This window comes from Sapajus apella, unplaced genomic scaffold (assembly GCF_009761245.1).
Source record: "Sapajus apella isolate SASKATOON/1434 unplaced genomic scaffold, GSC_monkey_1.0 scaffold60, whole genome shotgun sequence".
Taxonomy (NCBI): domain Eukaryota; kingdom Metazoa; phylum Chordata; class Mammalia; order Primates; family Cebidae; genus Sapajus; species Sapajus apella.
The window spans coordinates 10,460,412-10,483,760 of NW_022437000.1; the positions used below are offsets into that span (position 1 = coordinate 10,460,412).

The 23,349-nt window shown below is 46.6% G+C and overlaps 1 protein-coding gene and 1 long non-coding RNA gene across 2 annotated transcripts in view; both read right to left on the reverse strand.

Annotated features, from left to right (window-relative positions):
* COL4A1 (collagen type IV alpha 1 chain) overlaps window positions 1-23,349 on the reverse strand; it is a 148,672-nt gene that overhangs the window by 124,775 nt on the left and 548 nt on the right. The gene's annotated exons all lie outside the window — the stretch shown is intronic.
* Window positions 224-5,530, reverse strand: LOC116528811. The gene is made up of 3 exons (XR_004259214.1): window positions 4,708-5,530; window positions 2,577-2,581; window positions 224-2,413 (listed from the first exon to the last, which is right to left on the reverse strand). It is a non-coding gene; the product is annotated as an uncharacterized LOC116528811 (long non-coding RNA).

Below are 23,349 nucleotides of genomic sequence, written 5' to 3' on the forward strand. Positions count from 1 at the left end.
TCTGGAATTCAGTGTTGTTCCTTTGTGGCAGTTGGAACATTGCCCCCTCCAATCTTCCTGCACCTCGCACATTTGGAAATCCAGTGAGAGCCAGTGATCCCAGTCACTTCCAGGTGGCCCCTGAGGTCCTGGGGCCTCATCTCCACACATAAATGCTTGAGTTAGTTTTAAGCAATTAAATGGTATCTTTCTCTCTCTCGGCCTCGCCTGTGATTCAGTTCTCTCCTTACCATGTCTCATTTACTGCTCTCAGTTTGAAGGACGTTTAGTTCTTCATGGGAAAGACAGAGACTGAACAGTAATGACTTGATTCTCTCTGTCATCAAATAATACAATATGCTCAGAAAAGATGAGTCATCAAATCAGAGATTTCAGGAAAGAGAGGTTGAAGAAAATAAAGAATAATGTCGACTAGAACATTTTATGGCAGCAGGTAGTTTTTAAGTCACACATTTGTTTTTTGACATTGACTAGAAATGGCTACTTAGCCAAAAGTGAAATGTGTTGACGTGATTAATGCAGGGAGATAAGAATGTGAACTGTCTGAGCCGTGATGTGAACTCAGCACAGCAAGGTCGGTACAAGGGCAAGGGCCAAGGTGTCTGGGCACTGCATAGGCACATGGGCACTCTCACACACACACGCACACGTGCACCTGCACACACACGTCTGTGTATACAGACATCTGCATATGTAGACACATGCATACGCTCCCTCACATACGGCACACGCATGAACACAGTGCACTCTCAGGCACATGCACACAGGCATGAACATGCTCTCACATTCATGCAACACACACACATGCACACACATGCACATCAAAGTATCCCTCAAAGACTACCTGCCATTTGTGAGCTCATCTGGGGCTCATCAGGCCCAGGTCCCACCATGCTAAGCCAGGACTCAGGCTGGCGGGGTGATCTTGGACAGCACTGGGTGGCATTTGTGGGGCTATTTTTCATGACCCCAAAGGCTTTAGTCACTATGGCTTGGCTGGCAAAGCTGTGACAGGTCGACAGGATAAGGGGGTGAGGTGGCAAAGGCTCTCCTACAGCCCAAGGAACAGCACTCTATGACAGAGACGGCCATGGGCCAGGAGCCTTCAGCAAAGGGTCTGTCCATGATGCAGACACGGCCACCTATGAGCAGGGCTGCCACAGCCACGGCGGGTGCACGTGGATGCTCAGGCACAGGTGGACACACACAGCTCTCAATTGCACACCCAGACACAATGTGCTCCCCCAGGTAGACTCATCTGAAAAGAGGCTGCTAATTTCACCCCTCTCCTCTTAGAAGTTTGCTTAGTGTCTCTCTGACTTAAACATTGATCACAAGCAGAGCTACGCTGGGAGGAAAGCCCAAATTCTGGAATCTGGGAACCCACAAGCCACAGGCGTCTCTCTGACATCAGACTAATGTGACCCCCACAGCTTTTAAATTATATGTGTTGATTTTGGGGGCGGGAGGCATAATCCTGAAATCAGTAAGCACGATTTGGAAGCTTCAGAGGTCTTTTGGTTTTAACGTCTTGATAAGTCAACATGATATCCTAATATTAGCCTTCAGTTCGAAATAGAAAAATCTAATGCACGCGTTTCAAGAATGTACAAGTAGAAAGCCATTGTTGTTCACCAATTTTTTGTGCAAAACACATGGGAAAGTAGCACATAATTAACGAATACTAACTTCCTAACACAGATACAGCAAACAAAAAATATTCCCCATAGCTGTCTTCTTTCTACAAAAGGCCTTTTTAATGAGCAGGAAAATAGCTCCATCCTCATGAAATGAAAAAGAGAGCCTCACATGGGCTTGGTAGAGTATTCACTTAATCAGAACAACAAGGCAAATGGTGAGGGAGGTTCCCACCTCTGGAACATCTGAAAAGAAGTTACAGTCTTTGACTGTGGCTAATACTTCTGCCTGTTTCATCTCCAAGGGAACCGAACAGTGACAAGCGTCAGACAATGAGCTGGGGCCAGGAAGATAAACCTAGAGATGGCACCACCCCTGCCTTTGGAAAGGCTGATGGTGTGGTCTAAAGGCTAAGTCGGAATAATTCCATTACAAGGAAACAGCCCTTTCTGGAGCGAGGCACGTGCCCACGGCAGCATGGGGGAGGACCGCCAGCCTGGGCTCGGGCTCTCGGGGAAAGAACACCTCGTCTTAAGAGGACTCTCCCCAGCATAGTGCCTTGGTCACACATCACAGTGATTCGCCAGTTTCTAACCCGGTGCTGTTTGTCTCGTCTTTCTTCGCACAGAGGCCACGCACCTAGGAAGACGCAGGGGAGGTCCCAGGCACCCCGGGTGTAGACATGAGGGCTGTAAGGCCAAGCCACAGGGCACTGGACATGCAGAGACGCACTTTCCCCACTACGTGTCAGAGGGAAGGAACACCCTCATCTGTTCTTTAGGCCCCGTGACATCTCAGGGGCAAGCCAGAGAGCCTGCAGTCCCCACCCTAAAGCCCAAGGCCAGCCGCTCGGATATCTAGGCTAAGTGGCTGCACACAGCTGCAAACCTAAATACTCCCCCACGTCGTGCATACACAAGATCCAGTCCTATTAATACCTTATCTTTGGGAAGTTCCCAGAGGTGTTTGGATCTTTTCATGTTTAAAACATAACCAATAGATCACTTTTCTAACATGAGTTATTTTCAAAATGAAACATTAGGGTACTAGCCAGAGTACTTTTATTAAAATGTTGAAGCCAAGAGGTATAGATTTTCCACTGGAAATGCACATTCCACGTGCATCAACAATGGCGAAGAAATAGGATGGGCTCTGATGTGTGTGGCGGAATCCCAAGCATATTTATTTCCTCACCCTGTGGGCTTCACTTACTGCCACTGTCTCCTTGAACCCCTGAATACAGAGTTCCAGCCCTGTCTTTGTACCTGACACATTATGAACAGCAGCCCTCAGTAGGTGTGTGTCTTCTGCAGCGGAGAGACTACTACTAAGTCCGCACTCGAGTTAAGCTACTGTGATTGTTAGTTTTATGTGTCACCTTGCCTGGCCACGGGATGCCCAGATATCTGGTGAGATGTTATTTCTGGGTATGCTGTGAGGTGCTTCTGCATAAGATTAACATTTGAACTGGTGCACTGAGTAAAGCCGACCCATCCTCCCCAAGGCAGGCGGGTCTCACCCAAGCCATTCAGAGCCTGAACAAAACCAAACGGCAGAAGGAGGTTGCATCAGCGCTCCCCGACATTGACCTCTGCCCCTGGTGCTCCGGATCTCAGGCCTTCAGTTTCATGGCTTTCCCAGTTCCACAGCTTCTGCACGCACGTCGTGGGACTTCTCAGCCCCCATGATCACATATGAGTCAAGACCTTATAATAAATCTTTATATCTCTATAAACTCTATGGGTATGTTGACTCCTTTTCTCTGGGAAACCTGACTCACAGAGCTGCCACTCGATGACCACGTCCCCTGTCTGAAGCCTTGTGCTAGACCCTCTGTGAATGGGACCCAGTGTAGTTTTTGCCCCGGATTCTTATACAGAAGGCAAAGGGGCAACATCTGCTCCCTGATGGGAGTGAGTTATGAGTCTGGAAAGGCCTGGAAGGAGGGAAAGGACGGGATATGGGAATGCCCTAAGGAGAAACCGCCATGGAGAGGGAAGGTTGACAAGACTTAAAAAAAGCAAGAAGAGCGTTGGCTCAAAGGCTGCAGCTACACATTCAGGGTATGCTGAAGCCAACAGGCTCAGTCACCTGAGCCTGGAGGGGAAATAGGGTCTTGGGGCCACACCCAGGCAGATAACCATCTGGTTTATTCACAGGAGCCTAGGAGAAGCTCCTGGGAGTGGCTGCAGGCAGGGTAGAAGGGCTGGGCAGCTAAAGGGAGAAACCACCATACCTGGAAGGCCAGCTGTCCGGTCAGGCCCAGAGAGGAGGCTGAGGGCCCAGAGTCTTGTGTGGCATTCAGATTGTGGGTGGGAGAGAGGCATTAGTGTCATGCCAAGAAATTGATTCCTGGAAGGGGAGGAACAGCTCCCAGGAAAATAGGGCTGAGGCAGTGAGGCTGCCAGCTGGGATACAGAGGAGCCGCCTACAGGGACAGAGACATCCTCTGCACCCGGGCGTGCCAGAGAGGCAGCAGGTCACTCTGCGGGGCACTGCGACTGGCTGAAGCTGTGTTCCCAGATCCCACAGGTGAGCGAACCACGAGCCCCGGCTCCGTGGCCCTGCTGGCCTCGCAGAGGCAGCTTGCATGGGTGCCTGGACGTGGGCAAGACCAGCAGGAGATCCCAAATGCTCACTTTTCCCACGTCCACACGATAAGGAGTGAGTGTGTGCTTCCAACTGTGTCTCAAGCTACTTGACGCCTCCACTCGACCCAAAGAGTTAAACAGAGTTTGTGTCTGGGAAGAATTCCACTTTGCATTCTGCAACATTAGTTCAAAGCTCTTCTTAGAAACAAGTTTGGAAACGACACAAAACTCCAGAAAATTCAGGAGTGGCGTTTGGAAAACCTGAGGCTGAGGGTGGAGAAAGGCCCAAGGAGGTGCTGTTTGTCTTCTCTTTCTTCCACAGAGGCCACCCACCTAGGAAGGGGCAGGAGAGGTCCCGGGCACCCCGGGTGTACACGTGAGGGCTGCAAGGCCAAGCCGCAGGGCACTGGACATGCAGAGACACACTTTCCCCACTACGTGTCAGAGGGAAGCAACACCCTCATCTGTTCTTTCTTACTCAGCCATTCAACAATAGTAACAGAATTCCATTAGGCCCCGTGACATCTCAGGGGCAAGCCAGACAGCCTGCGGTCCCCACCCTAAAGCCCAAGGCCAGCCACTCCGATATCTAGTCTAAGTGGCTGCACACAGCTGCAAATCTAAATTCTCCCCCACTTCGTGCCTACACAGGACCCAGTCCTATTAATGCCTTATCTTTGTGAAGTTCTCAGTTCCTCTCTAAACAAGAAGCAGCACAAGAGCCAAGGCACGGTTTTTCCATTGGAACAAGGAGCGAAATGAAGTGAGTTTACATTTGGGGTTCTCATTGTATTGGATGAACTCTTCTCTGAGGTCAGAGCGCTGGGCATCATGGGCTGTCACTGGAGCACAATGCTCACCCTGCTGTGATACCCAGAAAGAAGCCGGCACGTCCTTGAGCGCCGTTCAGTGGGATGGCCTTCTGAAGCCGTCTGGGGCTCAAGGACATGAAGTTGGAAATCACACACACTTCCGAGTTGTCTACAAGGAGGAAGCACATGGACGGCCCAACACTGGTGTTTCCAAGAGAAATGTTTCCTTCCAGGGGCTAATGTAGGAGCTGCAATACCTGCAGCACAGGAAGTGCAAACTATTTTCAGACTCAGAAGGACCTGCTCAAGTGGTGGCAATGCCACCAATTGGGGGCATCTCATCAATTGTCTTTGGTGAGGAAACACGGGCAACAGACCCAGGAAGTGGTGAATTCAAGAAGCCTGAGTGGGCCAGGTTTGGAGGCTCACACCTGTAATCTCAGCACTTTGGGAGGCTGAGGTGGGTGGATCACCTGATGTCAGGAGCTCAAGACCAGCCTGGCCAACATGGTGAAACCCCATCTCTACTAAAACTACAAAAAAAAAAAAATTAGCCGGGAGTGGTGGTGGGCACTTGTAATCCAAGCTACTTGGGAGGCTGAGGCAGGAGAATTCCTGAACCCAGGAGGCAGAGGTTGCAGTGAGCCAAGATCATGCCATTGCACTCCAGCCTGGGCAACAGGAGCGAAACTCCACCTCAAAAAAAAAAAAAAAATTAAGCCTCAGTGCAGCCTTGAGTCACTGCTATGAACCTTGAAACTCAGCTTTGATCCTGCTGGTGAAATAGGAAAATGTGAAAAGAGAGAGTCCTGTTGCCACTTTTAGAAAAATCCATGGTTCAGGAGATCAGCAGAATTTTGTCTCTTGCAACCAAAATGTCTGTTTAAGGATTATCTAACCACGGGATAGCAGCTGACGGAGTTGTTCCTGCATCACTGCATGCATTTTTATTGTTTAGCATATGTATTTTCCTTGCATAGACAAAAATCAAAAATCACAAAAATGTGTATGTCGTTTGAAACGAAACAGTGAGCATTGGTCAACTCTGACAATTTGAGTCTAAGAGACTGGTTTTCCATTCTCATCCCTCCCATGTCCTTGTGACAGACCCTGGACAGGTTGTCGAAATGCCGCAAGCCTCGGGAGCCACCTGTAAATGATGTGAGCGCAGGCCCAGCCCTTCAGTGGAGGGGAGAGGATGGAGTGGACTAAGGGCAGGGAGCACCTGGGGACAGCAATGGCTTCCATTCCCAATGTCCTCATTCTGGCAAGTGCTGGACTCCTAAGTTCTCCTGAATGGAAGAATGGATCTTGATCGCAAAGAACAAGGTCTGAACTGCCCTGCAGCTAAGCCTGGAGGCAGAGGGCTGGAGATGAGTTCCAGCTCTAACTCGATCCAGGCCAGGGTGACATCTGCTGCCCCGGCCAAGAGGAGACTCTTCCCAAGGTGAAATAACAGCTCCCCTCTTCTCCGGAGTCTCCAGCTCCTCAGCACCTCGCAATCAACTAGTTCCTGTGAGTGGACAGGGCCCTGCTCACCCACCCGGACACCCCCAACCCTGCTACTTTTCCTGTCCACCCTCTCTGGAAGCTCTCTGCAGGCCTGGAGTTCGCTGATTCCTTAGTCAGTTGTCAGTGTTTCCTCACCAAAGACAACGGATGAGATAGCCCAAGTCGGTGGCCCTGCAGGTTCGTCCTTTACAGAATATGTAAAGAGTTCAACCGTGTCAGAGGTTACGCTGCAAATTACACTTATCTGTGTTTCAGATTGGGCATAGAGAATAGCCACAGCCACCTTCAGGGCTAAATACCCATGTCTCAGGCTCCTGCTGCATGGAAAACTCAAGAAGAAAAGGAGCATGAGCCGCTCCATAGTCCAGGCTGCTCCTGACAGTGGCTCCCGGGGGTCACCGCCTCTTACCCTGTCTTCCAATAGAAATGAGTTCTGTCCCTGGTGGACAGATCTGGAACAGGGAATGTTGGTTAGCACTTCACCCACATCCTCCTGGAGGACAACTAGGTGGGTTTTGGGGCCCTTGGAAAGTAATAAAACAGGGTCTGCTTCTGAAAAGGAGCTCGAAGGGAAGGGCTGGCTGCCAGAGGCACAGCATCCTCGCTCCTTCCAAAGGTGACTTGGTGTTGTTTCAAAGAGAGGAGTCCTGGTTCGTGTTCGGTACTTTTAACATGCTGCTGTGTACATTTTGCCATCGTTTTCTCTTCATTGAAGGCTTTTCAAGTTAATTTTCCTGGTTAGACAACCAGCTTGCACAACCTAAGCTACACAGGCACCCGTGAGTGCACTGCAAGCAAACAAGTGCTTCTGGGATTCTGATTTCCAGACTCCCCAGAGGGAACACAATCTGTGTTGCATTTCTTTTATCATTAAAATGTCCTTGCACTGTTTAAATTTCATGTCCAAGTCATAATTTCTTTTATGATTTACCCTCTTAATCAGCACATCTAATGACCACCATGCTTACACTATACTACACTCAAGTTTCCCTTAAAAGGCAACAAACCCATGGCATTCCTTCCACAGCCTCCTCCAGCTTCCCCACTCCTTCCTTCCCTTTGGACTCTAGCTTCACTCCCAAACTACTCATCCACCACCCCAGGTGACCAAAATCTCTGGACACTCACTCCGGAGTCACCTCCAGCTCATCATCCCCGTCCACCCTTCAAATGTGTTCCACCGGACCCACTCTCCACTTTTAGTCTAGGTTTTATTTTGTTTTACATTTTAAAGCTTGGCCAGTGAAGGCTGGATGCATGAGAGTGCCCTTAGTCAAGTGGGGACTGGAGAAGGAACAAAGAGATCTATAACTAGTTGTGATCAATTACCTGTCAATATTACTGCACTTAGACAAGCCCACTTTTTAAAATGTTGGTGTCACTTCTGGGTCCATCCTGCTAGTGACACTGGGCACTCTGCTGTCTTTTTTGCCTAGGGTGGCCAGTGAACCTCGGCAGGTGATTCACCATGCAGTGGCAGAAGCCAAGTGGCAGAGGTCTCTGTGCACTTGGACCAGCATAGAGGGGGACACAGGGCGGGCGGGGGCTGTCCTGACCTGAAGCACGTGCACAGTCGTGAGTGGCCTGTCCACCCCTCTCCTCAGGACACTCGCAGCTCCCACCTCACCTGTCCAAGAACAACGGGCTTCCCCTCCTGACCTTAAGGTATGTGGAGGACCTGGCGCCTAGAAAAAGTGCATTGATGCCACACAGCCTGCCATCGCGTTAACCACCCACTTGTCTCTTTGAGCATCTTTATGTTTTGTACTAAATTCGTCCAAACTCTGGCTCTTGCCTTTTCATTTCTTCAGCATTTCTCAGCACCCAAGAATCTGCCCTGTTTTTCTACAACTAGGTGGCAATGGCGAGCGAGCTCTCAACATGCCATCTCCTCACAGCTGGCTGTCCACAGAATTCATCATCCATGTCAGGATGTGCTGGAAGGTACACGGGAGCACCATCAGTAATTTCACCCAGGTCACAGCATGGACCACACCGGCCTGGGCAAACCAGAGCACGAGTCAGCCCTCTCTCACCGCCTCCTCGGCCAGCGAGGCTGACCACGTGGCGGGCACTAGACTTGGTTTCTTTATCGCTCAACCCACACCAAGCGCTGAAAGTGCAACGGCCTTCCCTCAGTGTGTGGAACGCTGACTGCCCCCAAGTCCACCACACCTTTTCATAAACGTGTTCACAGAAACACCTCTCTAGTGGCCAGACCCGCTTCTGTAGTGGGTAATTTACTTCTTGTCTCCCTTTCAAGAGCTCTGAGCTGAGTTCCTGGCGTAATCATAATCACCAGGTTCCACCATCTGCAGATGAACAAATCTAGATTCACCTTCAAATTTCCACTTTGACCTTAGAAACCAAGCAGTCAATCAGCAGACGCTTGTGAGCATAGGTTCTACATGACAATGCTGAGATACTGCGCTAGGCCTGGAGGGACATGGAGAAGGAAACCAAAATGCAGCTGAGAAGATGGGGTCTGCACACATGCCTTTCGAGAGATTCATGCCAAACACTTTATACAAACAATAAGATTAACATTCGCCAAAACTGTCTTCCCAACGTACTTTCCCACCACCAGCATCAGAAGTGCCTGCATCCTGCCTGACACCGAGAGCCAAGGCTTTGGAAGCATTGTCAAACTTAGCTATTCTTATCAGCTGCCAAATGCAGGGTCTTCTTCCTTGGGAAATCTTTTTCAACAGTTCTTACTATAAAAATCTGCTACCAAGTCCCTCCAGAGCAGCAGCCTGTGGCACACATTTCTGAGAAAGTGATAAAAGTTCCAGCCTTGTCTTTTTAAAAATGCGCTTGTGCACAGATTCGTAAAAATTTCCATTTTATCCCAAAAGGGTCACAGACCCCCCAAAAAGAGGCCACACTGTGGTCTAGACTGGACTGCAGTTTCTTGACTCTCAATCTTTCACATAGTTCTAATCTGGGGGTGGGTATTTTTATTAGCCCGTTCTCACACTGCTATAAAGATACTGCCTGAGACCGGGTAATTTATAAAGAAAGGAGATTTATTTCACTCGCTGTTCGACATACTGTTCCTGGGAGACCACAGGAAACGCAGAATCATGGTGGAAGGCAAAGGGGAGGCAGGGCATGTCTTACACGGTAGCAGGAGACAGAGAGAGCAGAGGAGGAAATGCAACTTTTAAAACCATCAAATTTCATGAGAACTCACTCACTATCATGAGAACCGCATGGGGGAAGCTGCCCCCATAATCCAATCACCGCCCACCAGGTCCCTCCCTCAACACGTGGGGAGGAACAGGAACTCACAGGATGATGATACCTAATTCACAGGTAGGCCGGGAGGATCGATGGGTCATCAAGTCAATTATCTCTATGTAAAGGGTCAGGAGAAACAAGACATGTCCAGGGTTTTCACCAGCACGCAAACGCAACAGCCAGGTAATCTATGTCAGTTAACAGCCAATGATATCACACCTCAAATGTATAAGTAGATTCTAGAATTGTGGGAAAATAAATAGGATGTTATTTTTTTAAATCTCAGTCCCCATCTACACAACTTACCCAGAGCACCCCTAATCGTGCAGTCACTCCCCTTCCACTAGTGATAAATGTTGGATTCCATTCAAGGTCACCTTGCAGGAATGCTTAGTCCACTCCCCAGTGCCACCATGGGGGGCTGGAGGCTTAGCCCTCCCACGCAAATTAGGAAAGTCCCACAGCTTAGGCAAATATGACCAGAGGTGTGTAGGACTGTGGCACCTTGAGAAGTGTTTCTGGACATCTACAGGCTGCCACAGCTGGGGCTCGCACCTGTGCCATTGCTCTGACCCACGGAAGAGCTGGTAAAATCCTGCAGAGGTAGCGGCTGCTGCACCTACCTAGAAGGCTGTAGGTAATAAGAAACTCAACCTAATTACTTTGCTTTGTCCACTACAGCTTTCAAGTGAATGCTACTGTTTCTCAACTGGCACAAGTGAACACCGTATAGAACTAGAAAAAGTGGTATTAAAGGTTCGACATTATCGTCTGGGAGTTACTGCCAATCATGTGACTTGAGATGACAATTGATTCTGCTCAGGGATGGCACACAGGCTCAGATACAGCAACCCAAACTCAGGGCTGCACTTTTGAACATGCTGTTTAAACATGTTGGAAATACCAGCTGATCTTCCTCACTCTGACACTTGAAGAAGACAACTGCCAATGGAGGAATCAAATTAAGGGCTGTTGCTAGAATTATTTTCCACCAAAAAGGCTCTGTAACCTAGCACACGTCATCAGAGCTTTTCACATTATACCCTTTCCCTTATTAATAGCTTGTCACTGTGGCAGGATGATGTGGGACACGCACTGCCAATTGTCCAGGACAATTTGCCAGCATATTTCGCCAAGAACTTTGACCTGTGTTTCCTTGTTTAATTCTCTGCGTGTTCTCACAGCAGCAGTTTTCACGTTTCAGATTCATTTACCCCTAACTCACAAATTAGGTTCCTTTTGCCCAGAAAACCTGGTAAGCCTTGGTCCTTGGAATCAGATCTTAATTTTGACTCTCAGAAAAGGGCTCAAGTGCTCACTGTGACCAGAACTCCTCTAGGTATGGGTTAAGTGCTGAGCTGTAGGAGACCAGCCCCCGATTTCTTGGTGCTGCCCTGCATTGTGACAGTCTGTCCCTGAGGGTTACCATTGCACAGCGAGGAGGGCACACCCACTTGGGTCCTGTGGAACTAGAGGGCTAGGGTTGTCCCTGATGATTACAAAAGCATCTCTTCTCTCCGCCTGCCTCCAGCCTCTTCACACAGGGTCCTGCTGACACGGCCAAAGAGCAACACCATTTCAAGGCAAAGGACAATGTCCTTGCGTCATTATTGTTGTGACACACAGCATCCTCATCAAAGCGCCAGGAAGTCTTCGTGCTGGAGAAACTCATTTGCTGTCCACAGCCTCCCTCCCCTTCCTACATCTGGTATTTCCACATCTGACGGTTTCATCCACCCTAAACCCAAGTGGTATTTCCCATGGCTACTTTGCTTAATTCCCAGGGAAGAGGGAAGAACCCTGCAAGCCCATTTACTACTTGAGGGATATTTCAACATTTCCAAACATTGGAACAATTCAATGTCCGTGAGTCTCACAAATGTACTTTAGAGACGCAAAGCAGACACAATTTCCTACAAAGGACTCCAGTCTCTTCCTTACATTTACAACCACTTTAACAAAGCTGAATTTCAGAAGCTGAGCCATCCCCAAAATAGCAAAGAGGCACATCCCTTTAAATAATTTCTAGTTCAGCATGATAAAAGGCAGAAATTGTTTGCTTCTCTGTATTCATCCCATAAATAAATGCTGAGGGCAGCAATTCTTTTCTGTTCGTCTCAAGTCTAGAATAGTGCCTGGCACATAGTGGGTGTACAATAAATATTTCTTACATGAATGAATGAATATCATTCATTATATAGGAAGTGCACGCATGGTAATACTTACGTAGTGTATATGTGTGTGCCTATATGTTTATATGTATTTAAAATCTAATTTTGTGAGGTTTGATTACAGTTCTGTTCATTGAGCACACTTAATCTACAAAAGCCAAAATGTCCTAGAAATAATCATTTTAATGTAAAAATGTACAAATCAGACTCATTTCCCTGGGACATGTATAGAGCTCTGAAGAAGATTTTATAAAGCTGTATGTGAAGATCCCATTATGAGACTCTTTAATGAATAAACATCCTCAATCTGCCAGCATGTTCAGATTCTTCTCTTGGGCTCCCGCACTACATCGTTTCCTTACATTTTTTTTTTTTTTCTGAGATAGAGTTTCTACAGAGACAGAAGAAAGAAATGAGCTGATTTTTAAGCCCAAATCTTAAAGAACTCCTTTTTGAATTTGAATTCAATCACAGCTTGAATGTCCCATTAAAGAATAGCCAGCAACAACATATGCTTGTAGTTCATTCCTTTTTTTTTTTTTTTTTTTTTTTTCTGAGACAAAGTGTCACTCTTGTCGCCCAGGCTGGAGGGCAGTGGCGCGATCTCAACTCACTGCAACCTCCACCTCCTGGGTTTAAGCGACTTTCCTGACTCAGCCTCCGGAGTAGCTGGGATTACAGGCACCTGCCACCATGCCCGGCCAATTTTTGTGTTTTTAGTAGAGATGGGGTTTCACCATGTTGGCCAGGCTGGTCTTGAACTCCTGACCTCAGGTGATCCGCCTGCCTCATCCTCCCAAAGCACTGGGATTATAGGCATGAGCCACCGTACCCAGCCTTGCACTATATGGCTTTCTGACCTCAACCTATGCTGAATTCTAAAATGGGTCTAGGCAGCAAATATTTCTATGGCTGGAAGCCCCACCTCTGGAGCCTCAGAGACATTTTCTACCATGGAAAATGTCAGGCTGAGGCAGCCAGAGATGCAGCGCCTCCAAAGTCAGCTCCAACTCTCCAGGGAGGCAGGTGAGCTTTCCAGCAGGGAGTGAGCCGCTGTGGGCAGCCGTCTCCGTGCTCAAGCCAGAACTCAGATGTGCAGCACTGGCTCACTGCAGCGCTGCGCCTTTCCCACTTGATTAAGAGGCTGGAGAAAGCTTTCGAAAGTGATTCCCACTTTGCATTGTGTCCTGTTCCCGCATAAATCGCTCACAGGAAGGAATCTGTGACAGACTCCTCGCTGAGGGGCTATGATGGATCTCACAGGAAGTGGAGCTGCAGAGACACTGCCACCAGTCACGCGAAACCACGGCCACCTGCCTGGCTGCAATTCGCTTTCGTTGGTCTCACAGTCGTTACGCCTCAAACCTCAGGGCTCCATCTTGGAGTACGTTAGGGATGAAATTGTGCCCTCAAAAATTATGCATTCGAGACGTATGTAATTGTCTTAATGTCCTTATAATCCCATATTCGGTAAATTATCCAAGAAGTTGATCTCATTATAAGAAATAAAGGGTAGTAAAAGAAAGCTGTTTTTCAGTCTTCATAGTTTTAAGTACATATGAATATCCATAGCACACCCATGAAATCAACAGCGAAAGCTAACATTTCTGGAACACTCGCTGAAGATGGCGCAACATGTTTTCCTCTGCTCTCACAGCAAGCCTCTGACACCAGCTGTGTGGGAGGTTCCCCCACAAACCACGCGAGCAATCAGTTCTTTAGGGGACACCAGCTGGGCTTCCTTTAATTCCACTCAATTCTGATTCCATCTACCTGAAGATAGCATCAGCTCCCACAGGTGAAGGCTCTGTCTCACAAGATTGCCCTGCTTCAGACCCAACTGCCAGGAACAGATTTTCACCTATTCTTCTGGAGTTTGATTAACCTGCTAGGAAGGCTCACAGAACTCAGGGAAATCTTTGTGTTCACTGATTTATTATAAAGGCTACTGTATTATAAAGGATACAGACGAATAGCCAGGCCAAGGAAGAGAGGCACAGAGCAAGGTGTGGGGGAAGGGGCAGAGCTTCCAGCCCTGCCAAGGCACACCACCCTCCAGAACAGCTCCACGTCTTCAGCCGGCTGGAAGCTCCCCAGTCTTTCTGGGCTGTTATGGAAGCCTCCTTACAGGGGCATGATTGATTAAGTTATTGGCTGTTGGTGATTAACTCAAACTCCTACTCCTCCCCTCCCCACAGAGGTTGAAAGTGGAGCTGAATCCATCCTCCAGCCTGCCTTGATCTTTCCCAGAGACAAGCCACCAGTCAACTCATTAACATACAAAGACACTTATCACTTCGGAGATTCCAAGATTTCAGGCGTTGCATGCCAGGAAGCAAGAGGAAGGCCAAAGATGTACTTCACAGTAAGAAACCTTACGATATGGCAGTCACTTATTTACCAGTATTGCTTGCAACCTTCACAACACAATAAAGGAATACGTTACTATCCCTCAAGGATAGATGGGGAAACCAAGGCACGGAGCAGTTAAGAATGCTGCCCAACGTCAAACAGCTAGTTGCTGTTTGGGCAAACAAATTTATTTTTTATTAATTCTATTATTAAAATCCAATCATTGAAACAGTCATCAAGAATTCAAACCCATCTCATCTGACTCCAGAGTCTGAAACTGTCTGACGCCCTTTGCAGAGTCTCGCCACCTAAATGAAAAGCTTTTGGACCCAAAAGAGAACAGTGCCAGCGCTAAGTTTTCAGCACAACATCTATCTTACCATTACCAAAATTATTCTGACTTTAAGTAGGGCGTATGTCCGAACGCAAGGATAAGAACAATTCTAACAACCCTCATATTTTCTAATCCAGAGTAAGTGCTGAACACACATTTATGGAACAAATTTTAAATGCCAGAAGCAAGACACTGAGCTATCAAACTATTACCTTCCACTCTGTGTTCATGTGAATTCTTACTCTTGTTTTATTTTCACTGGCATAAAAAAACAGAAATGGGCCTTTGGTTGCAAATTTGGCTTCTCGCCTAAGACAATATCCAAAGTTATGTATGTTTTAAATGAATAATCTAGTCAAGAGAAAAAAAAATCCATGTATCATGATGTATTGATGGATGATAATTCCATAAAAAAAGAGAAAACATCTATGGTCAACATGAAATAATAAAGAAGTATTAATTATAGAATTTTTAAAAAAAGTTTTAAAAGCTTGAATTCCAGAAGAAATACAATCTTATTATTTTCAAGTATTTGGGGAAGCAAAATCTAATTATTATGGAGGCGCCCAGTGGCTATTTAGACTAGACCAGCTTAAAAGCATCTGGCGGTAGCAAAATGTTTACATGAAAAACATGTTTGCTAAAGATAAGCAATGAATGAGAAATAAATCAAAAAGATAGCCCACTACATATCCTACGTAATAAAAACTGTGTCATCCCCTTTTCCACGGAATATTATTGATTCTGCACCGGGTTCGTGTATTTATCCAAAATAAATCGGACGTTGAGGCTGAACTAACCAACCTGTGGATGGTGTTTCCCCCCATGGCTGTCCCATTTTCCTGCTTTGGCAAGTTTATCTTGATTTCATAGGCCATTTCCGGACCAAAATTTGGGAGTTATTTTAAACCACTAACCCTGAATGGTCTTTAATCTCCAGGAACCGGATTTGGTGGTGAAAAGATATAAAACAGAAATTCCTCACCAGGAAACGGAGTGGGAGGTGGGAGGAAGGCAGAGGGGCGGCGTGGGTCCCCGTGCTCAGGGTCTCCCGAGTCCCAGCGCGCACTGGCGCTGCCCTGGGTGGCTCTCTGAGCCAGGGCGCTGAGCGCATCCTGCGCACCTAGGTGTGCGCGCTCACAGGCTGACCACCCACGATGGCAAAACTCAGACTGAAATCTCTGCTCCGGGCACCGCTGCGCTCACTTCCCATCAGCCCAGCCCTCTCCAGATTCACTCAGGAGCCTCCACTTCCTGACATATCACATGCGTGTTTCTGGAACCTTCTTCCCCCGCACATCTGACCTTCCAAACTGCACCACACAGCTGGAACCGGGATTGCGGCAGGAGCAGAATCCAATGGGGGAAAAAAAAAAAAAAGACAAAGAACTGGGAGGGCCATGTTACAAGCAGGGGTTCAGCTTCAAAGCGAGTGCAGCCGCAGCCTCACCTGCTAGAAATGCAGATGCTCAGGCACACCCCACACCTCCAGAAACAGAAGCTTGGAGCTGTTTCCCGGAGCCCCGAGCAGACGTAAATGTGAGCTCCTGTTGGACAACGGCCAGTGGAGGAGACCTTGTGTGGGCCCTTCCAGTCCCAGGGGGTCTTGATGTCATTGCTTTGCTGTTTATACTTCTGAATTTGACTTTAGTAACAGAGTAGCAGTGCCTGGCACAAAGCAACCTCGGTGTAAATGCTTCACAGACATTACCTCACTTAATCCTCACCTATGCACTAAGGAAAGCACTGCCCTCATTCCCATCCTGCAGATGAGGAAGACCAGGGCCCACAGCTTCCCTGCAGGGCCTGTGACTGGTGCACAACCGTTGCGTCCCTGGACTGTCTCCTCTCCACATGCCCTTGAAACATTGCCATAGTCTTTCCAAAACGTTGTGTGCACGTCTGACCTGTGAATGCCAGCTTCTTCGAGAAACAGACTTCTCTTTCGCAAGACTAATTAATCTTAAGGTCCTTAGTCAGGTGGTAGCAAATATGTCACAAACAGCAGTAATTCTGTAACATTAAAATGGCATTGTATTTTTTAAAAAATTCTAAAATGCAACTCAAAAATTAAAGCTAAAGATAAAAATGTTGCTTATATTTTAAAATGACATTTAAAAGCCGGTGTTCTTGGATGATATGGAAATAAATGCTCCTGTGCTCAGAAATAAGGCATCTCTTGCATACAAGGAGAACTGTGGATTTTAAAATGAATCTTGATTGTCTTATATTACAAGAATAATATATATATGAACATAAAGAATTATTAGAGATGTAATAGCCAAATCTCCCACCAATTAGATTAGATATTAATATTATTTATTTAATAAATATGAAGGGAAAATACCAAAATGGTTATTATTAGGTTTACCTGTAAAACGCTGAAACGGAAAACAAATACTGACCCGTACCTTCAAAAATGCCCCATGTGCTGAATGTGAGTGTTAGGTGGGGTTTATCTTTCTGCGTTGAAGACACAGAGTATTAACTGTCATTCTCTGAATGTGTATCATCTCTAGGGATGAGTGCAGCTGCTGGGAAAAGTTTGTGGACATAGCTTTCAAAACATTGAATTACAGCTGGCTTTTTTTCTTCACAAAGGAATATCTTTATTTTCTAAAGCAGAAACTTAATAAAATCCTTAAACCATTTTAATTGTCTCCAATACAGGAATACTGTGCCTCCAGATATTCTGCTGAATTGGGCAATGTTTATTTAACTTAGCTGCACTCTCTCTGAGTGAATATACAAATGGCTTCCCCAATTGTTGGTGCATTTGGTGAAAGGAAAATTGAGCGACTGACATCAAGCTGGATGCTTCCAGCTCACGGCCAGTATCTCTGGCTGCAGTCACCGCTGAAATAAGTGGCCAGGGTACTCTAAGATACCTTCGTCTATGCACTACTAACCAATGCTAATTTACACCTGAACAATGTGCTGGTTCCCAGAGCGACAGAAGATGCGGAGGTTGGAGGCTCTCCTTGATCAGGGCAGAGCCACAACAACAGACACACAAAAACCTAAGCGGTGTGGAAAAGATTGCTTTGGCATCTGATTTGGACACTTGGCATTTGTCTTGTACCTTAAAAATCAAGTGAGCTTTAAAGCTCAGATAAAATAAAATGTTTTCGTAGTATGCAGATTAAAACCCAAATCTAGCAAAGCTTCCACAGAGAATATTACTAAACCACGGAATAAACTATTTACATAAAATGTTCTGCAGTGTATATATTTCCAAGTCATGTTTAGTCTGTGGTGGAATATCTACTCCAAATTCCAAATTAAGGGGAAACACCTTCCTTTGGCTGGATTCGTCTAATAATACCCCAGAGGTGGGCGGTGCAAGCCAGCAGGCAGCTCACACATGGACACTCCGGGAGGTGAGGGGGTCGTCCCAAGAGGATGGCGGCCAGAGCATTTAGAACCAATTACACGTCATTCATTCACGATTTCCACCTCTGTGTCAGGCACTCTCCCAGACATGGTGGGGTGCTTTAAAAAGAAGGTATGTCCTCATGTGTCTTGTAACTGGCAAGAGTACTGGAACAAAGACACAAACGACAATGTAACTCCAAGCCCTGTGGCAGCACCAGGACCAGCACTTCTCCAGCGCTGACGTCATGTGCACACGCTCTCCCTAGACACCGCGATTATCCTCGCTGTACATATCAGAGACTCCAAGCTCAACAAGATTACACTGCTACTGAATGGCAGAGCAAGAATTGCAATTTAGGATGGATTTTTTTTTAAATCCAGAGAGTCAACAATATTTCACACTGCCACCCTGACTTGAGACAGCATTGCATGGAAAAGAGGCGAGCTGAGAACTGCTTTAGGAGCTTCTGTGGAATTAATGCAAGCCGAGGGAAGACGAGAGGACTCTGCAGGCCGGGGGCAGAAGAAAATGAAACAGCTTCCATGGAATGCAGAGATTAGTCCTTCCTTACAGTTCCCAAAGCCGTATGTTGAGGAGCAGCAAGGAATGGTCTCATTTTACAGATCCATACCACAAAGGGTATGCACAGCCAAGCCAAAAAGAGGGAAGCCCCGGTGAGACAGTAGGTGGTCAGCAGCAGATCCTGAACACAGCAAGTCTATGGCCATAACGGAGGGAGCTGAAAGCAATTAGCCTTTGACAACCTGAGGAATGGGCTGGAGAGCAGCGGAGCCGGGAGGAGGGGCAGAGCCACGAGGGTTCAGTGGCAGTCCTGGCACAAGGCGAGGAGAGCTGCAAAGGAGTCCCAGCCATGGGAAAGGAAAGCTGAGGGTGCCTCTGGGAAAATTCCAGAAAGAAAAAGTGGGAGACTTTGTGACTGAGCAGACACAAGGGTAAAGAAGAGGGACGGCTGAGGCCTTGTGGTCTCTGGGTTCCATATCTAGAAACACCAGGGGGCAGCCGGACCAAGATGGCAGAGTTGGGAAGGGTAGTCAGTCTGGGTAAAAGACGTGTTCAGTTGTGAACATATTTGCAGAGTTTGAGATCAAAGCAGACAGCCAAGGGGAGGTGAAGACGTTGGACTGGAGTTCGAGAAGGAGGTCCGGAGTCCCCTTCAGTGAGTAATGGTGCATCATGGAGCAGACCCCGGGTTGCAGTCGGACAGTGCAAAAAACAAGGAGAAGCACATGGAGCTGCCCCTGCGGCTCACCCACACTGAGGGTCGTGGGAAGAGGAAGAAGACAGGAGCAGAGACACGGAGAGAGGGCCAGGACAGACCCGGGTCCCAGAGTTAGGACCAGAACAATGGAGGGAAATGCAGGCTGGAACCAGCTCACTGTGTCCCAGACTATCAAAGTCTTCACCCCAAAGTCGTTCCTACAGCGTCAAAAGCCTCAGAAGAAATTCACCATTAAGACATGTTCCGGGTTATATCCCTTTTCATTGTATGCATAAGAATGGTAGGAATATGTCTTTTGTATTGTTCTGTAGTTGACATTTTTTTGTGGTTGTTTAATAAAAGCAGGAAGAACAATGCCCTAACATTATTTTAGGCATTCTATTGTTGCTTGAGCTGACTCTAGCCCAAGAACTCAAAATACCGAACCTGCATGTGAGACATTTTAATGAGGTTAATCCTTCTTCAATTTGGGGAACAATTATAACAAATATCGTGGAATTCATCAAAACCACTGTGATCATTTATTCACTTCTTGATGTTCTTCTACTGTCTACCCAGGTTTGTCTTGGAGCATCACTGGTGGATTCCATTTGTCTGCAAAAATCTTTACCAGCTCTTAACTAAATAACTGAACTTATTATGAACATCCTTGCCAGTTCTCAGAAATTTGCCAACAGTCTTGTTAATGAATAATGTAGGGTTTTGTGAATTCCCTCATGGCCTGGCCCACGTGAAGGTAGGTTTTCTGGGTCAGTTCCTAAAGACACTCCTGACTAGAATCAGTCATCCATGCTGCAAGTTTCCAAACATCCAAGCCTACCTACCTGCCTCCTCCAAGAAAAGGGACATTACCACACGCTGGAGCCTCAGTTGGAGCTGGGAGCTCTTTTTTATCACTGCTCCCCTAAACCCTGCCCTTACAATTCTTTCCACTCATCTGAGAGCAAAGTTCAGTCACCAAGAATGTTAGTCATAGAAACAACGACATCTTGGTGTCTCAAACGAGCAAGCTTAAGATCGTCTTTCAGTGCAAAGATCCTTAGACCTGAGAGCAGACAGGCAGAATGGCCATGCCTTCTGTGTGCGGCACACCATCACAGCACACATGGAAATGACATGCTGGTGTATAGCTCCTGTTTCTCCCTCATACTTCAGAGGCGGGAGACCCTCCCAGAAGTTTCTTCTGAGTTCTCCAAAGCTGGATTCAGTGTTCCTATAGCCTTTCTTTTCCCTTGACTGTGACATTTACCAGCCTGAGTTGGATTTGTCTGTTTCTTTTCCAATATTTCTCACTAGACGTTCCTGGGGACACAGGGTGGGGTGAGTCCCTGCCGCACAGCCAGCACCTGGCAGGGTCATGGCATGAAGGAGGTGTTCCAGATGCATATGTGGAATACAGGAAGACAGGAGCAGATCCGAGGAAGGATCAGATCTGCCAGGGAAACTGAGGCATGGAGTTCAATGAGCACCCCCAAATCATCTGCTTAAAAGCAGACATAAAATGTAGGGTTCTCTGGTGCCTAAAGCACACTAATTCTGCATACACATGACTATTAATAATGTTTATCATTGATAGCTCTGTGAATCCAGTCACAGTACACGAACACTGTGTCTTCTGGTTGATCTTAAAGCTGCATCCCTTCACCCTAGTCCAATTCCATCTATTAATATAAAGAGCTTGCTGTCGTAAGGAGTAGCTTCACCAATATCACTCCTGAGATCCTGGGTGATGCTGCTCTTTTTGGGACTCATTCAGAATCAGCCTTCTCATCTAAATCACGTTTCCAGTAGAACATGGTCCATACTTACACTGGGATGAAATCTCACTTAGTTTGAACTCTAGGTCATTCAGTCCCAGAGGTGGTGACTAATGGTCAGGAGATGAGAATATTGCTGGACAACCATCACCACACTGAGGGGAAAGTTCACATTTCTAATCCTGAGAAATAATTTGTTAAGAAGCATGACACGGAAGCAGCTAGAGGAGGGTGTGCAGGCTGCTGAAGGAAGGGCTCATTCCACCCGCTGCAACTGCATGACTAAGAGCAGAGGGTGCTCACCATCAGAACACCACTGGCACGTGTTTGTCTGCAGCCGGCAAGCTATTCCTCCTTTCTTACTAAAGAAATGCAGAGGAGGGGAAGAGCAGGGAATAGAGTGGTAGGTTCAGCAAGGGATAAAATCAATGGTTTAGAAAATCCACCCGTGACTACGTAAACAATATAACCATAGCAGATATAGCAAATACAAAATTAAACACCTTTCATGTAGGGAAAAAAAAAAGTGCAATTCATGCCTGGCACACAGTAGGTGATGTCTCGGAGTACAAATGCAGGCAAAGTGTGATTCAGACAGTCCAAAGGAGAGGTAAACCAACAGTCATTTCCACTGGTTTCTGAATTAGGATCTGATAAAATCCCCAGCATCTTATCATTCAAAATGTATTTTTAAATTATGTTTTGCTTGGGTCAATATTGAAGCTATTTCAGTATTTTGGTATATCTAACAGCTGATTTTGGAAGGAAGTAAGTAAAAATGTTTTTGATGGCATGAAAAGTGAGGCAAATTTTAAAATTAGGCAGATATAATTTTTAAGTGATTTCCTTGTATTCCCATACGTCATCTTCATATTAAGCACTTTTCTCTAATTAAGCCAGAGAAAACACAGAGTAATGATAATATTTGTTAGCTCAGCTGAGATCAGAAGTGCCCACATGCTGCATCTCTTAAAAACAGTCCATGGCACCTGAAGAGACATAGCAAAGCCCGTGGCCAGGAACGTAACTCAGCTTTAGGAAATGATTAAAGGGAAGTAAAATCATCTCCAACTCAACATTAATGCATTTGATTTCCCAGGTGAGAACAGGAGTTTTCGTAACTGAGTGGTTCTTTCTTTCTACAGTCCTGGATGTTTGGAAAGCCAGCTCTTACAGTTAGCTTTGCTTTGCTAACATTATCCATTGGAAAATCAAAACCCGAATAGCTCCTATTTCCCAATGAAGAACTTTCTCTGATTTACCTTGCCATCATCAGGCTTCACCATCTCACCTTGGAAGCATTCGATCTTTTGGTCAATATTTCTAGACCAAGTGCTCTCAAGCCTGTTCTTTGGAAAGTATTTTGTCATCACTACCGAAGAGCGTTTAAAAAACAGGCTGTGAAGTTTGGGGAGACTGGGCAGGGAAGAGCAATCTGAAATTAATTGCTGATGTAATCATTAGTCCTTTCAATACCCAATGGAGAAGCTGTTTCCTGGGAGATAAACTCTCAATAAGGAGACGTGTGTATAACATCAGTTTACTCTGGCATGTAACAGTTAACAATTTCTATAAAGTTAGGTGGATTTAGTGAATATCATTCTTCCAAGAGAGAAGTAAAAAAATAAAAAATTTAAGAGGAAAACAAAGAACATTAAGAAACAGTAAAATAAGTCTGGAAAATCTGGTAAGTAACAAAAATCATCCTTAAGCATTTGAGGGGAAAACTGCAAAAAGGGTTCAGAAGCCACACCTTCCGGCCCTTGGGACTGCATGGCTGTGACACCGAGCAACAGCTGAAGCCTTTACTCTCTCGGAGGGGAAGGAAAAAAGGAAACAACAGGCAGTCCAGGCTTGTCCAGGGCTGGAAGCCTCGACTCCTGCAAACCGATCTCCCAGATCCTTTCTGGGCAAGCACATAACCAAAGGAAATGAAAACTAGAAAAACAATTTGTTCATGGAACAATGACATGGAGTTTCACTTTGGTTTCATGCTCACATATGAATGTGGCTGTAATTTTTAAGAAAAATGTATTAATAGAAGGCAACGAGTTGAGGATGGTGGCTTCTTCAAGCCGGGCGTCCAGAAAAGCCCCATTTCTGCCTTGGAGCGCGCCTTAGGCAGCAGTCGTGGGAAAGCTCAGATACAGCTGTTTCCAGGCAAAGGGCCCAAAGCTTTTCAGCCTCGGTCACCAGGGTCTCCAGACAAGGAGAAATACGCCCAAAGCTGTTCCCAGACGCTCTGGGCTAGAAGCTCCCAGTGCGCGCTCCCGCCCCTCCAACTCCCAACTCCCTCGCGCACCCGGGGCGGGTGAAGGCGCCC